The 16,948-nt window shown below is 39.5% G+C and overlaps 1 pseudogene; it reads left to right on the top strand.

The window, feature by feature from the left end:
* The first annotated feature begins 128 nt into the window (after positions 1-128).
* LOC118811857 lies at positions 129-14,488 on the top strand (annotated as a pseudogene).
* Positions 14,489-16,948: the final 2,460 nt, after the last annotated feature.

The following is a 16,948-nucleotide window of genomic DNA, read 5'->3' as shown; positions in this document are numbered from 1 at the left end:
ATTGTAGCGCAGGAGGCAGGGTTTGTCGGAATACGGGTGGGGTCAAAGAAACTAAACAAAAAACTGAGTTCTGCCAGACTCCGTGACCACGTGGTTTCAGTGTGGTTCTCCTGCAGTCCAGGTGGGGGCGCCAATTGTATTAGTGAGCTTCTCCAACCCCAGTAAAGCGGAGAAGCAGAAGCTCCGCTCTGATCAGCTCTGATGAAGGTAGGACACTTTTTTCACATTGTATTTTTTCATGTTCTTCATTGACTCCTGGAGAACAGAGTGGAGAGATGTTCGCTCATGGTGAAGCAGCCTTTCTCCAGACTGATCTGTTGGCGGTTTTGATTTAAAATAATGAGGCTGCCAAACGTAGAGCTTTTTGTTTATGCTTTATACGTGATTTACAATAAAAGCTCCCTATTTATTTATTGCAGTAATTCGTGCTCTCCTGTGTGTGTTTATATTATAAAGACAGTCTTTTGTCATGTTCCACTGTTCAGAGAAACCCTTTATTTATTATAATTTAGTGAAGAAGAAGAACAGTGTTATTTGTGGCTCTAAAAGGCTGACAGGTGAGCAGAGATTACAGTTACTGCAGTTAATCTGATAAACAGTAGTGTGCATCCCCTCGGACTGATTTAACTGGTGCCCAGAGATTCTGAGAGCTGAGCTGATTTGATCTAAATAATGTTAAAAACTTTACTAATCATCTTTGTTTTAGTGTACAAAAAATAGCAGTGTACAAGTTTAAAATATATTACACGTCAGCATATGGATTTCTTTTATATATAACATATTATTCACATATAGGCATTTAAGTTACATATATGCCAACTTGTTTGAGATTGGCCTTCTTCAAATATGAGACAGATGTTTCAGCCACATATGAACATATACAACCATATGTGTAGCACATATCTAACATAAACATTATTCATGTGTGGATGACATGTTACTCATATATGCTAGTTTAAAGCTATGTAATATCAGGTTTTATGTGTCTAAACTCTAAAAACATGCACACTGTAAGCTACGCAACAAAATCATTAAAACATTAACTAAGTTAACATAGTAAGGGTTACAATTGTACTAGGATGTGTTTAATGATATGTCAGACATATATGTACAATCCTTATATTCCGCATATGTGTTCAGTATTTGCCTGGGTTTGATTCCCCTGGCTGGGCGACCAGGGTCCTTTCTGTGTGGAGTATGCATGTTCTCCCTGTGTCTGCATGGATTTCTTCCAGGTTCCCCCGGTTTCCTCCCATAGTCCAAAGACATGCAGTCAGGCTAATTGGACACGCTAAATTGCCCATAGATGTGAGTGTATGTGTGAATGTATATGTCTGTCTGTCTGCCATGCAATGGACTGGTGACCTGTCCAGGGTGTATCCTGCCTCCCATCCAATGACTGCTGGGAAAGGCTCCAGATCCCACTGCGACCCAGAAGGATGAGTGGCTTAGAAAATGTGTGTGTGTGTGTGTGTGTGTTCAGTATTTGATGCTTATATATTTTGTTTTCTATGCCTGAGCCTTTGTGATATATGTGCATGTATGGCCATATATCAGATATCTGTATAGGGTAGTTTATATCAGACAGTGTGTAACTCTCCTACAGTGCAAGTCTCACATCTCAAAATGCAGCTAGTGGATGGATAGTCTGCTAGAGAAACCGGCATGTTGGCATGTAAGGTCAGCATTTATGGACTTTGGTAGCAAATTTTATGCCTCCATTTTTTAGCCTCTTTGTCTCCACCCATATTGCAGTTGTGAATGTGTTGGTGTGCGCTTAAAACAGGCTAAAATCACACATGGCACGTCTGGTGGGAATATACCAAGGCGGAATGTTTAAAGTGACCGATGGCTTTGTGTCTGACCTCCACAGTCAGTAACACTTCTCGGTGTCAGCAGACCCCAGTTCAGTGCCAGATTCAGTTGTTTGTTTGTGAGGACAGCAGCTACACTTGGCTTATGTCAGACAAGATCTCCACACCGGCTGCTAGTTAGTCACAGTATTGATTTTAAACTTGTCTATAAATCTGTCAGTGGATTAGGACCAATGTAGTGTGGTGAGCTTTCTCACAGGCTGTGGACCGCACCAGGATTCAAAAACAGCTTTCACACTCGGCCATATGTGGGACAAATAGCCTAGAATCCAGAAAAAAAGCTCAAAACATAAACAGATTCTGATTCCACTGTTTGACTAAAGTAGTGTAGTTTAGGGATCACCACAACAGGGAGAAACTACTGAATAATTGTGTTTTGTTTTTCGTTCTCCAGGAATGAATGCTGTCCTAATCTTCTTCTGCAGAACTTTCACAGGAGATCTCCAAGAGTAATTTGTCGCATCGCTGAAACAGAGAGATAAAATATGAGAATATGGCATCCAGAAAAAGCCCCCATACTCAGCCAGTGTCGTCTGGTAGTCTCCACGTTAACACAGGTCCTGAGAAAATGCCAAAAAGTACAGCCAAAGAAAAGACTCACCACTGCTCAGAGTGTGGGAAGAACTTTAAAAATGGAGGTTCTCTCAAAATACACCAGCGCATCCACACTGGAGAGAAACCATATGCCTGTTCAGAGTGCGGGAAACGGTTTACTCAGCTGGGCAGTCTCCAAAAACACCAGCACGTTCACATGTTGGTGAAACTGTTTCACTGCTCAGACTGCGGGAAGAGTTTCAGTCGGCAGAGTTATCTCCAATCACATCAGCGGATTCACACAGGAGAGAAACCCTATCACTGCTTGGACTGTGGGAAGAGCTTTTTTGTTCCAAGTCTTCTTCAATCACACCAGCGCATTCACACAGGAGAGAAGCCGTTTCAGTGCTCTCAGTGTGGGAAGAGTTTTACCCAGCGGAGTCATCTCCAGAAACACAAGCGCACTCACACAGGAGAGAAACCATTTTACTGCTCAGAGTGCGGCAAGAGCTTCACCCAACAGAATCATCTCCAGGATCACCAGCGCCTCCACACAGGAGAGAAGCCATTTCACTGCTCTGAGTGCGGGAAGAGTTTTGCCCAACAGGCTAATCTTCAAATACACCAGCGGATTCACACAGGAGAGAAACCGTATTACTGCTCAGACTGTGGGAAGAACTTCAGGCATCAGAATACTTTAAAACTGCATAAATGCACCAAGAGGGAGATTACAGATTCTGATACGTGAATTTAGCAGTTATGCCTAGATTACCATGAAAAATTTTACCAACATTCTTGAAAAAGATGGTTCTTCAAGAGTTCTTCAAGGGAATGGTTCTACTTAGAACCATGAGTTCTATAAGGAACCATTTGCGTACCTAATTGCGTTCATATTGAAGGGGAATGTGTTGTATATGGTATATAAACCCTTTTCGAAAATGGTTCTATATAGCGCCAAAAGTGTTCTGCTATTGTTACAAGCTCGATGTTGTAACAATAGAAGACCCCAATTTGGTGCTGTACAGAACCATTCAACAATTTCACCATGCAAAGAACCATTTTAGCATGGAATGGTTCTACAGTCCCATTTCCAAAAAAGTTGGGACGCTGTGCAAATTGTAAATAAAAACAGGTGCAATAATGTGCCAATCATTTAAATCCTATATTTAATTGAATATAGTACAGAGAAAACATATCAAATATTAAAACTGCAACATGTTTAAAAAAAAAGATTTAAAAAAAACAAAAGAATGGTAAAGTTGTGTAATGCTATAAAAAACTTGTGGTTACTTGGCAACAGGTCAGTAGCATTATTGGGTATAAAAAGAGCATCCCAGAGAGGCTGAGCCTTCCAGAAGTAAAGATGAGGAGGGGTTCACCATTCTGTGAAAGACTGCACCATCAAATAGTGCAACAATTCAAGAATAACGTTTCTCAACATAAAATAGCAAATTTTCATCATCTACGGTACATAATATCATTAAAAGATTCAGAGAATCTGGAGAAATCTCTGTATGCAAGAAACAAGGCTGAAAACTAATATTGGCTAGTCGTGATCTTTGGGCCCTCAGACAGCACTGCATTAAAAACAGACATGATTCTGTAGTGGAAACCACTGCATGGGTCTTTTTCAGGGAAGGTCTTGATTATTTCAGAAAGACAATGCCAAACCACATTCTGCACATAGTACAACAGCATGACTCTATAGAAAAAGAGTCCTGGTGCGAACCTGACCTGCCTGCAGTCCAGACATGACACCCACTGAAACATTTGGCACATTATGAAACACAAAATACGATAAAGGAAACCCTGAACTGTTGATCAGCTGAAATCCTGTATCAAGCAAGAATGGTAAAACATTACACTTTCAAAACTACAGCAGTGTCTCCACAGTGTTGTTAAAAAAAGAGATCATGCAGCACAGTGGTAAACATGAACCTGTCCCAACTTTTTTAAAACATGTTGCTTGCATCAAATTCAAAATGGGCATATATTTTACAAAAAAAAAATGATATCTTTTCCTGTATTGCACTTGATATAAAAAAATGATTGGAATCAATGATTTTGCTTGAATCTTGGCTCTTTGCCTTGTTTTTTTATGCTCTAAAAAAGGTAGCTCACTAGGAGTGAAAGATATGCGATCACATTTTCTTTTTTTCTCTATTTGATTCTATGTAAAAAAATCAACTATGGTCATCTGTGTTTTTTAAGGGTCAATAGTTATTTACAGCTTAATTTTGCTTTTGTAAAATCACCTTGCAGTCCCCATTGTTGTGCCAGCATCAGCAGATAATACAAATTATGTGGGCAGTACAGTGATTCTAATGTAGGTGAACAGATCCTGTCCATGTGTCTACGAGTAGACTTGAACCACTAGATTCAGCCCATCACTCAGCTCTGAGATTCATCACTGGAGACCCACACAGAACTCATTACTGCACACTATGGATAAAAGTTGGTTGGTCATAATATTTGGTTGGGAAACACATTGGTTTGATTTTATCTATAGGATGCTCGCTGGCCATATGCCATCTTATATTTCATCTACACTGTCTGTAAATAAGTGTTTATCAGAGTCACTCCATTGACCAGATCACCTATCAGGTTTGTGAGTTTGCTTTCACCTACAGAGCACCAACAAAGTGGAATTCATTACAGGATCTATAAAGCTCCACTCGCTGGTGTCACTCCATCATTTTAAACTTCTAATTTCTGACCACCGGCAACGATTTTATTTGATCTTAGTTCTTTTACTGAATAATTTTATTTTTAACATTTTTTAGTATTATTGTATTTTCTTATTGGGTTTTTACTTGTTTTTTATTTGTTTTCATCACATTTTATTTATTTTTATTTTTTTTACTTAATTTCTTTTAATCTTCTTTATTCATTTTGGCTTGCTGGTTTTGATTTGAGTTAGTTGATTAAATTTCATTTTAACTTGTTCAGTCACTGTTTAACTTCCTTGGCTACACTGTAAATGTACCTTAATGGACCTCCAAGTTGAAATAAAAGTTGACTGATTGGTCATTATTTGATAAAGGCTTGTTTGATGATATTCATGTATTTCTAAGCATCCATTAAATCTTGCTTCATTTAATGTATTCATTCATTTTTTATAATTTCACAATTATGCATTTGTAAACATAAACTGCCACATGGTTTCAGAAAACTGAGCACAGACTAGATGTGTCCTACATGTGTTTTTGTTGCTGTTTTCCTCATTCATCCATCACATATCGACTTCTCAGGGTGTCTTTTTGGAGATTAGCCCCAGATAGCAGACAGTTCTGGGCTGGCTTTCATATGCGAGTTTTGGTTGACTACTGGTCAGATGTTAGGCATGCGGGCCAGAATAGGTCCTTGTGCCATACAGCTGTGTACAGTTTTGCCCTGTGTTTATATCTGTGGACCAATTCTGGCGTGAATGTTGTGGATCAACAATGTAGTAATGTCAGATTTGGGCCACATTCGTTAGTTCTACTTGTTTTCCAGTGTGGGCCAGATCTGGGCTGTGAACCCAGCTGTATACTGGGCCAGAGCAAACACAAGGATGTGACAAATTTGGCTAAGTGGGTCAGCTCAGGCTAGAACATTTGTTAGCAGCAAGACTGCATAATTTCAACATTACATCAAAGTCATATTCTCAAGCAAAATTTGATATAAATTTGTATTGATGAAAACTGTTTGGATCATTTGATGTCAAGACCAGAATGCAACATGTAAACCTGCTGGGTGTGACAACTCATCCATACAAAGACAACTTGTGTCCCTAAATCAGTGATGCTCTACGTGATAAAATGAACATGCCTGCTTAATGTAAGAGTGGAAAACAGCCCAGCCGAAAATACCATTAGAACCATTAGGAGTTTTATAAAAGCAATGGTTTTGCTTCCTAATGAGAATTGTCTTAATGGTTACCATCAGAGACCACTAGTTTCTTGTAGGACACTTTTAGATCCCATTAGAGAACCATCAAATGCATCTATAGTCAGTCCCAGAACACTTGTTAAACCATTAGAGTCCTTTACACTGTGATATCAACCCATCAGGAGAATACATAATAACATTAGTGACTATTGGACATCACCAGAAACCAGCAGAACCAGAATGGTTTATATGACATTTTTTCAGCAGGGATCTCTTTCATTTCATGGGTACGATATATAAAACTGTACAGCGCTAAATAAACAAATAAAAATAAATGTCCTGTTGGTTCCTGGTGGTTTTGTAATGTATTTTTAATGTTTTTCTGATGGGCTGATATCACAGCGTAAAGGACTCTGATGGTTTAACCGCTGTTCTGATAGAATCTAAAGGTGTCCTACTAGCAGAACCTTTTCCTGGTCTATTATGTTTATGTAATAGAAATCGATGCCGGTTAATACGGTGATGTTAACGACTTCTCAACTGACCAATCGGTTTCTATGAAATGACAGCCAATCGTTGCGCAGGAGGCGGGGTTTGTCGGAATACGGGCGGATAAACAAATCTTGACATGATCTGTGTTCACGTGTCTCCAATGTGGTTCCCCTGCAGTCCAGGTGGGGGCGCTTACTCTGTAACTGGTTCTTCAACCCCAATACCACGGAGAAGCAGAAGATCCGTTCTGATCAGCTGTGATGAAGGTAGGACACTGTTTAATTCTTGTTTGCCGTGTGTTCTTCATTGATCCCTGGAGAAACGGGTGGAGAGATGTTCAGTAATATAACGATGGTTATTCAAGGGTTTCTTAGTAAATGTAATGGTTCTTTATAGAAACATTTGCATGCTCAAATATATAAAACCAGTTGCATCCTGGGTTCTTCAGATTGATGGAGAATGTGTTGGAAATGGTTCTATATAGCAGCAAGAAGGGTCTTCTATTATATGCAAACTTGACATCGTAACAATAGCAGAACCCTTTTTGGTACTATATACAACCATTTTCAGAAATGTTCTATATAAAAGAACATATACAACATACTCTTAAAAAGGTGGTTCTTCAAGGGTTCTTTAGTAAAGACAGTAGTCTATATAGAACCATGAACACAACTATTTGAACTATTTGTATGCTTAAAGCGTTCTTTGCATGGTGAAAAGGTTCGTTGGGTGGAGAATGTGTTGCATATGATTCCATATAGAACCTTCTTAAAAAAGGTTCTATATAGCACCAAAAGGGTTCTTCTGTTATGATGTCAAGCTTGTATACAACAGAAGAATGCTTCTTGGTGTTATATAGAACCATATACAACACACTCTCCATCAATCTGAAGAACCATGTAAGCATGCAAATTATTCTTTGAGTGTTCATGGTTCTGTATAGAAACACTGTCTTTACTAAAGAACCACTGAAGAACTATCTTTTTGTTAGTGTACATAAATAGATCTAATAGAATACTACAAACCTTAATAATGTATGTCATGAATGTTGAATTCTTGAAAAGTAAATGTAAATCTGAATCACAGCTAAAATAGAGGAAACAGAAACCCCAAACACAAAAGGAATCTGACTGGCCACTGACTGACTATAGTGTAGGGATCCCCTGCAACTGGGACAGAACCACTGAATATTTGTCTTTATTTTTTCTTCTCCAGGAATGAACGATGTCCTGTTCTCCTGCAGAACTTTCCTACACAGTTTATATTCACCTTCATGAACACATCACTATTTAACGGCAAGATAAAATGTGAGATTATGGCATCCAGAAGAAGCTCCAGTACTCGCCAAACATTGTCTGGTAGTCTCCACATTGATACAGCTCACAGCGGAATGCAAAAAAGTACAGCCAAGGAGAGACCTCACCACTGCTCTGAGTGTGGGAAGAAGTTTAAAAACAGAGGTTCCCTCAAAACACATCAGCGCATCCACACCGGAGAGAAGCCGTACATCTGCTCAGAGTGTGGGAAGAGTTTCACTCAGCAGAGTAGTCTCCAAAAACACCAGTGCATTCATATGGTGGAGAAACCGTATCAGTGCGCTGAGTGTGGAAAGAGCTTTACTCAACAAAGTAATCTGCAGAAACACCAGCGCTTTCACACAGGAGAGAAACCGTATTACTGCTCAGAGTGTGGGAAGAGCTTCTTCATACAGAGTCATCTCCAATCACACCGCCGCATTCACACAGGAGAAAAGCCCTATCACTGTTCAGAGTGCGGGAAGAGCTTTAACCAGCAGAGTAATCTCCAGTCCCACCAGCGCATCCACACGGGAGAGAAGCCGTTCCAGTGCTCAGACTGTGGGAAGAGCTTCAATCAACACAGTAACATGCAGAAACACCAGCGCCTTCACAGAGGTGAGAAGCCATATTACTGCTCAGACTGTGGGAGGAGCTTCACCCAACAGAGTAATCTCCAAATACACCAGCGCATTCACACTGGAGATAAACCCTTCTATTGCTCTGACTGTGAGAAGAATTTCAGACATTGGAATACATTAAAGACACATAAGTGCATTAAGAAGGAGGAGACAGGTTGTGATGCGTGAGTCACTTCAAAACACCATGTTCATCCCAGGATGCATGATGATGTTGTTCATGGTCATGGAAGTGGCACAAACTGACTGAGTTTTTTTTCAAGACCATTGGAATTCTCAGACCTTTCTGAGAATCAATCACTGCTTCGCATCATCACCAGGATGGATGTCGGAGACCTGCACAACAATGACTGATCTTATCCAATGATGTATCCAGGTGCAAGAATCAATAATCATGTCTGTGAACCAGTGCTATAGTCACCATAAAGGACAGAATTAGTGATTTTACTGAAATACAGGAGCTGTCTACACTAACATTAACACTAGCATTAGTCTGCTAAGCCTGTTTAGTGCTCTGTTCTGACAGAAGAAGAAAGCATTTTCTTTCCTCCCTATTTTACGCTCTTTTATTTCCGCTGCACTTACATAATTTACTTTTCCATTTCAACACCCAGAAAATCAATATATATATATACACACACAGGGTGATTCAAAAAGATTCATCCGAATTCAAAAAAGATGAAAAAAGTGAGCATAAAGTTTATTATGTAATTGTACAAGGTCTCAGTATGAACCTCCTCCAGCTGTACAGACAACATCAACGCCATAGTCAAATTCATCCCATACTGGATTGAGCATGTCGGGTGTCGCTGCACTCACGGCTCTTTCAGTGCAATTTCGGAGATCATCCAGTGTTGTGGAACCAACGACAAACGCTCTGAGCTGTTGGAGCTTCACTGCCCACAAAAATCACACTGCACAGTTAGGACAGATTCACTCTTTAAAACCTCACGGTTTTAAAAATATGGCACTATGAAATCAGATGAATCTTTTTGAATCATCCTGTATGTAATACACACACACGCACACTCACTATATATACCTGCTCTGTGGTGGTTCTGGGGGGTCTTGACTGCTGAAGAACAGGGTAACAAAGTCAGTAGAGCTGATAAAATGGACAATGACTGTAGAGACAAGGAGGTGGACTTAATAAAGAGTGTATATCGGAATATGTTATGTAACATCAACATGTACAGCCTTTTTAATTTATATTTTAATTTATAATTTCATGGGGCCCTAGGTGACTGTCTACCCTTACCTGGTGCAAAGACCGCCCCTGGTCACCATCTTAGCTTTTGTTGTAACAATGAATTAGAAAAACTTAGCATATTTTGCATAATTTGCATTAGGGTATACCTACTTTGTTCAAGTGTGCTTGTCAAGAGACCTGTGTGAACTTCATGTTATACATGATGTTATACATCATGTTATTGTGCACTTAAGCAAAATCAGAAACCACAAGTGTGGACTGTGGGACAGATCATTTCTCTTGTTCTCACTTGATCTCCGTTTCTTACACCAGTGATGTGTGATGCCCATAGAGCTGGTTATGATGGTCTGTTTTGAAGCCTGTGGAAAAGACATTATTTTGAATGGCTGTGCCATGGCAGAAACAAGTCATTTTGCAGCATTGTTGGCAGAGTTTCCCAAAGGTTTTCCTCAGTGGTTTCAGGCAATGTTTGTTTGCTATTTTGGTGTAAAGCCCAGTTTCACATCTTTCCTGTGTTGATTTTGTTGGACCTGGTGTTGTAAAGAACAAAAAAGAGAGATAACATGACCTAAAATTTAGCTTGAGTCTTGGCTCTTTGTTTCCTCCTGAGGAGATCCTGTCTCATTATTTGACTGGTTTGATTCGCTGTCATTATATATATATAACTGTTCAATTAATGAATACATTTATTTTGGTTTAAAAGTGAACTATGCATGTTTCAAGCTTGAACCACATTGCTCAGCTAACAGAAAACTGAGCCTAGGGCTGGGAACATTTCCCAGCAGCAAGACTGAGAAATCTGCTTTTAGTGGAGCTCCACTGTCCTGCACATTTTAGTGCTTCACTAAACACCAAAGTCTTCACCACCACCAAAGCTCAGAGGCATCTATATTTTTCCTGTCTCACTTGTTTATTGTCCAGCTTTCACATCCATAAAGAAGAACAGAGAAGACCACAGTCTGATCTTTCTAGAGACAGATTGCTGCATTGAAAGATCTTTTTAAGCTCCTTCATCCTTGTTCTGCTAAGTGTTGATCTGTGTCCTATTTCTTGAGTGCTGAATCTTCTGTTATTAATAATGAATCCGAGTAGACAAAAGCTTCCATCATTTACACATCTTCTCCATCGAAGGTAAATTTAACCATCTGTCCTAAATGTTATAACCTCAGTCTTCTTCATATTGAGACAAGCATTTAAAAACTATTATTTTACACAAAAGCTGTATAGAAACTCTCTCATTTTGGACAGAAGCACGTTCTAGTGTGTGTCCTGTTGTTTTCTCCAGACAATTATAACAAGATAAGCAGCAGAAATTGGACCAAATATCATAGTCACAAACCTGCCAGTACATTTTCATCCTAGTTTTCTAAGGATATCAATAATTGCAAGTGAAGACTTTCTATAAGCTGGTATGAGGATATTATTATTATTATTTATTATTATTTATTATTATTACTATTACTATTATTCCCACCAGGCTCTGTGATGACATGGTTCCAGTGAGGTTCCCCCTGCAGTCCAGGTGGGGGCACTAATTGTATAAGTGTGGGTCTTCATAAAGAGGAGAAGAAGAAGATCTATTATGCTCTCTACAGTGTTGCTGAAGGATACAGACATGAGCTACTCTCACCGAGGTAGAACCTGATTAACTCTTGATCACAGTGTTTACAGTGTGTTCTTCACTGACTTCACTTGGAGAACTGAGTGGTGAGATTGCCGGTGCAGCATTTATCCACACTGATCTTTTGGCTGTTGGTTTTTGTTTGAAATGAATGTTTTCCTAGTTTTGTTTGGGAACTGAAGAGCACTTTGTTAGTGCTTTACACCGATCAACCACCTCCATATATCTACACTCATTGTCCATTTTATCAGTTCCACTGACCATATAGGAGAACTTTGTAGTTCTACAGTTACAAACTGTAGTCTGACTGTTTCTCTGCATACTCTGTTACCCTGTTCTGCAATGGTCAGGACCCCCACTCCAGCAGCACTGCTGTGTCTAATCCACTGTGAAGTGTTGGTACTGCATGCTGGTCAGTGCCACTCTACGTCAAGCACTAGATGAGGCAAGTTTATTTGCGTAGCACATTTCATACCCAAATATAAAGTGTTTTAATGAATAAAAGCTAAATAAAGTCTGTACTTGAAGATGGACAAATTTGGTGCATATCTGAGATCTTCGGGCAGCTGGCTCAGGCTTTGGGCAGCGTAAGAGCTAAATACTGCCTCTGCATTCTGGCTCTAATTCTTTTCATACTCACCTGATCACATTGCTTATTGGATTTGGGATAGTGTGCGGTTGAGGCAGAGACACGGGAAGTGGTAGGTGCTGAGGGGGCTGCAAAACCCCCTGATCTCAGGACTGCAACTGCTAAAATCATTGGGCCTCATTGACCATTCATTTTACTAAGAATTTTTTTCTTAAAACCCACATTTCTCATGAAGATTCTGACATTAACCAATGTTTTCTTATTTGGGATTTGTTGGGATATTCTGGGGATTCTACACACACTCAAGCAAAAAGGTGAGAACAATTCTGCGCTTTAAGAACACGTCATGAATCTGATGTAGACTTTTTCTTACAACTTTTCTCAAGAACACACTTAAGAACAAACTTTGGAAGATATTGGTGGATGAGGTCTAATAATAATAAGAGATCTGAACTTGTAATAATTTGAGCGCAGCAAAGACTCGTGTGCTTGTTTTAGAGATGTTTTTTTCTTTTCAATCTTTATTTATATATTATTGAAAAAAGAAGCATTGTTTAACTCTATGTTTTCAGAGAAAGAGTGCAGAGATAGAAGCTCAGTCTGAATCCCAAAGTGCCCTGATACTGTTTTTAAACTCCTGCTCAGTGCACTTTCAGTGTTAAATCTCATCATGTGACTGTGGGCATGGTCGTGCCACATATCAACAGTCTTAAGAAAAAATTCAAATGGTAAAAATAACTGTAAATAATTAAGCATGACATCACCGTTAACCATGCATATGCTACTTAAAATTTCAGCTCTCACAAAGTAAAACACCTTCCCAGTTCACTGGCATGAGGTGTCCTTTATAATACTCTCATCCCTTTCTGTATTTTTCCCCGCCATAAAACGGGGAGTAATGTGACAAAATAAACCCTGGTACCAGCACTGTCTGACCAACGTTTAGTGTAGTGTAGTGATCTCCCCACGACAGGAACAGAACCATTGAATATATTTTTTTTTCTTCTTTAGAATTGAGTGCTGTCCTGTCCTGTGAAGTTTTCTACTGAACTGCCCTACACAATTTTATGTAGCTCCTGCATTGTTAGAAGAATGCCAGGTTCAGCCAAAGAGAGAAATCACCAATGCTCAGAGTGTGGGAAGAGCTTCACTGAGAGATGTACCCTCAAAACACACCAGCGCATCCACTCTGGAGAGAAACCATACGACTGCTCAGAGTGCGGGAAGAGCTTTACTCAGCAGAATCATCTCCAAACACACCAGCGCATCCACACAGGAGAGAAGCCGTATCACTGCTCAGACTGTGGGAAGAGCTTCACTGTACTGTGCAGTCTACAGCGACACCAGCGCATCCACACAGGAGAGAGGCCGTATGATTGTTCTGAGTGCGGGAAGAGCTTCACTCAACAGAATCATCTCCAGAAGCACCAGCGCAGTCACACGGGAGAGAAGCCATTTAGCTGCTCGGACTGTGGGAAGAGTTTCAGCGTACAGAGTAATCTCCTAACACACCAGCGCATTCACACAGGAGAGAAGCCATATGATTGTCCAGACTGTGGGAAGAGCTTCACTGTTCTGTACAGTCTCCAACTACACCAGCGAATCCACACAGGAGAGAAACCGTATTACTGCTCAGACTGTGGGAGCAACTTCAGGCATCTGAATACATTGAAGGTACATAAATGCTTCAAGAGAGAGATGATATGCTGAACTATGTGAGTTCATCAAATCAGAAAACACGATTTTTATGATTTATTTTTTTTATGTTATCATGAATTATTTAATACCTATATCTGCTTTTAAATAGGATTTGATGATAGTAATTACGACTGTAAGGAAAAGAGGCCCTGACTTTCTTTTGTACGATTTGTATGTCTTTGTGGTTGTTTTCTTATTTGGTGTACGTCCTTCTGTGTGAATATATAATAATGGCTGCTTGTTCCACTCTCAATTTAAAGTTTGATCAAGTGATTTCTACTGTTATCCTGATAAATTATGTCACAATGCAATATGATGTTCTGAATATATTGTGTATATCATCGGTACTTTTAGAACACTGACAGACTGCATGTTTCATTGTAAAGAGAGCAAAATAAGTCACGTTAAACTAGGTTTAGTGCCATATTTTGCCATATCACCTAGCTCTGCATCATCAGTGTCTTAGTTCAAGTAACAGATCATGTATGTTATTACTGCAATTATCAGTCAATCCCAAAACACCAAAGACGACGTGCAGAGTGAAAGTCCTGTGATAGTTCTCACATAAACATGCACTTTTAGTTATTTAAGAATATTTTTGTGATCATTCATCGTGGTCACTGTGTTGCCCACTACATTACTAATAATCATAAACTTTCATCATCATATTGGCCTTTATGTTAATGCATATAAATCCACTGCTTATTCAAGACAAAAGAACTTTTATTTAATTTTTGTGCTGTATGAGTGTGTTTGTCTTTTATTTTCTGAAGAGCACAGAACATGCTTAGATGTTCATCTCCAAAATATCAACCATTTAAACTTGGAGTACATTGAGGGTGACCCTCATTTACCGTGTAGCTGATCCTCATAGAAAAATAAGGGACTGAAGAGTAAATTGTTATAATTTGTGATAGTGAAAGTACAGCAAAGATAATAAAACATGACCAAGAAATAATTTTTGAAACAGTGCATAAAAATAAAAATTAGGAAATTAGGACAACTATGACAAATCAGGACAACACTTAAAACTATTAAGCTGATTATTAATAAAAAAAAAATAGAAATTAGTAATAAAAATAAATAATACTACTGAGTTGTGTAAGAACAAAAAGATAAAGTAGAAATCAATATTAAAACAATAACTAATGAGAAAATTAAAAATAAGTAAAATGACAAAAACTCAGCCAAGATTGCTAGGGGTGTAACGGTCATTCATGCAGTTGTATGGAGAATACACAGTATGTGGGAAGGCTGATGAACATAATGCAGAACCAAATTTCACAAGAGCGAGTTCTACCAGGAAAACGGTGGTCTGCAGAAGACCCTCTCTCTGCAGCTAGCGCCAAATGATCCAGCCTATCAGGATTCATAACTGCAGCAGCATCATAACTCCTGACCGCTGATCAGCTGTGAGGCGGAGTTTGAGGTGAACAGTGAGGTGAACATGCGAGCCGGAAACAGTGCTAAGTGGCAGCACTGCATTTTCATCGCTGTTAAAAATAATCATTACAAAGTGCAGTTTAGTGAAGATTGTGGTTGTAGTTCCTTTTATTCTTGTGGTTGTAGTTTATCATTCCCTAATTTCAGCACCAAACTGCAGCTGCACTGATGAATCTGAGGGCCATTCGCTGTGAAGAGGAGCTACAGTTTTCTCATAACACCCCAAATCAGAATCAGACATGATGGGCATGTCTGTCCATTATGGCATCACGCTAACACATCAAGACCCATCAGACAGTGTCAGGAAGCTCTGTAGAAGAAGGCCGGTGTCCAGCACAATTTTGTAGTTTCTTAACTACAACACATCCCACTTAATCTGGCTATTAACAAATGAGTTAAGTCAGGTGAGTTTGAGCAGGAAAATCAACAAACCCTATTCTACAATATGTTCCATACCCAGATAGCATTAGGGCAGTGAGCCAGTGTTGGCCTGCTAATGGCAAGATTGGCAGCCCACTGGTGGTTAAGAAGTGTATTGCTCAATGCCACTTTTCAGCACTTGTTTTCCACTCATGGTCTAATATACTTCTTCTTCCTTCATTTCTTTATCTTTTATAAATTAGTAAATAATTTTAACAGTAATATCATAAATAAAGCCGTTTATACAGCTATAACCAATCCAGCAACAACATTTGTAATAATATAATTTTATTTTAGGCCTAGTCATTCATTTTCTCTCTGTTGTTTTGTAAAAAAATGCCTTAGATTGTTTGCGTTGTCATACCAGCCACAGAACACGGTGGACCCTGAACAACGACGTTTTCCGCCTCCTTCACTGCGATTGGTTTGTTCTAAAATCGAGTAGTGTGCTGATTGGGCAGTCGAGAAACAAGGACGAATATCGAGCAAAAACAACAATCTTTTTCAAGGTTAACTTTTTTTTTTTTTTTTGCCCACAGTCTGTCACTAGTCCAGATTTACTCCCGTTTAAGGGTAAATTGGTAGCAGTGCTGGTGAGCACAGTGAACTGATGGTGAATGCACTGCTAAACTGAACTCAGCTCGCAGTTTACTGGATTAAATGAGATATATTTCATATGAAAACATGATCTCGGTCAGTTGAATGTATAATGTTTTTTGTAAAGCTCGCTTGATGGACTTTCTATGCCTGTGGTGATGTGGACTTGATAGTGGATGGAATGGCGTGACCTGCTAGCCCAGCGGTGTCCAGTGTTACCCAGCTGATTAAACAGGTGGAACCAGGTGAGCTGTTTGGAATGAAAACCACACCCTACCCTTGTGGATAAAATTGGACACCTCTGTGCTATTCAGTCATAACATACTGCTTTTCTTTCTCTTTTTTCCATTTCTCTATTTTATTTCTATATTTACAAATTAATTTTGTCATTAGCAGGTGGGTGCGCCAATTGTCAGTGTGTGTCAGTGTGGTTCCCTTGCAGTCCAGGTGGGGGCGTTAATTGTGTCAGTGTGGTTCCCCTGCAGTCCAGGTGGGGGCGTTAATTGTATCAGTGAGCTTCTCCAACCCCAGTAAAGCGGAGAAGCAGAAGCTCCGCTCTGGTCAGCAGTCCACGCCTCCGCGCTGCTACAGTGTTGTTGGAGAAGACAAACAGGAGCTGCTCTCATCGAGGTAGAACCTGATTAACTCTTTATCGCAGTGTTTGCAG

This window comes from Colossoma macropomum, unplaced genomic scaffold (assembly GCF_904425465.1).
Source record: "Colossoma macropomum unplaced genomic scaffold, Colossoma_macropomum, whole genome shotgun sequence".
In the NCBI taxonomy this organism is placed as follows: Eukaryota; Metazoa; Chordata; class Actinopteri; order Characiformes; family Serrasalmidae; genus Colossoma; species Colossoma macropomum.
Note: the sequence above shows the minus strand (reverse complement) of the source record. Positions and strands in the feature narration are given on the sequence as shown.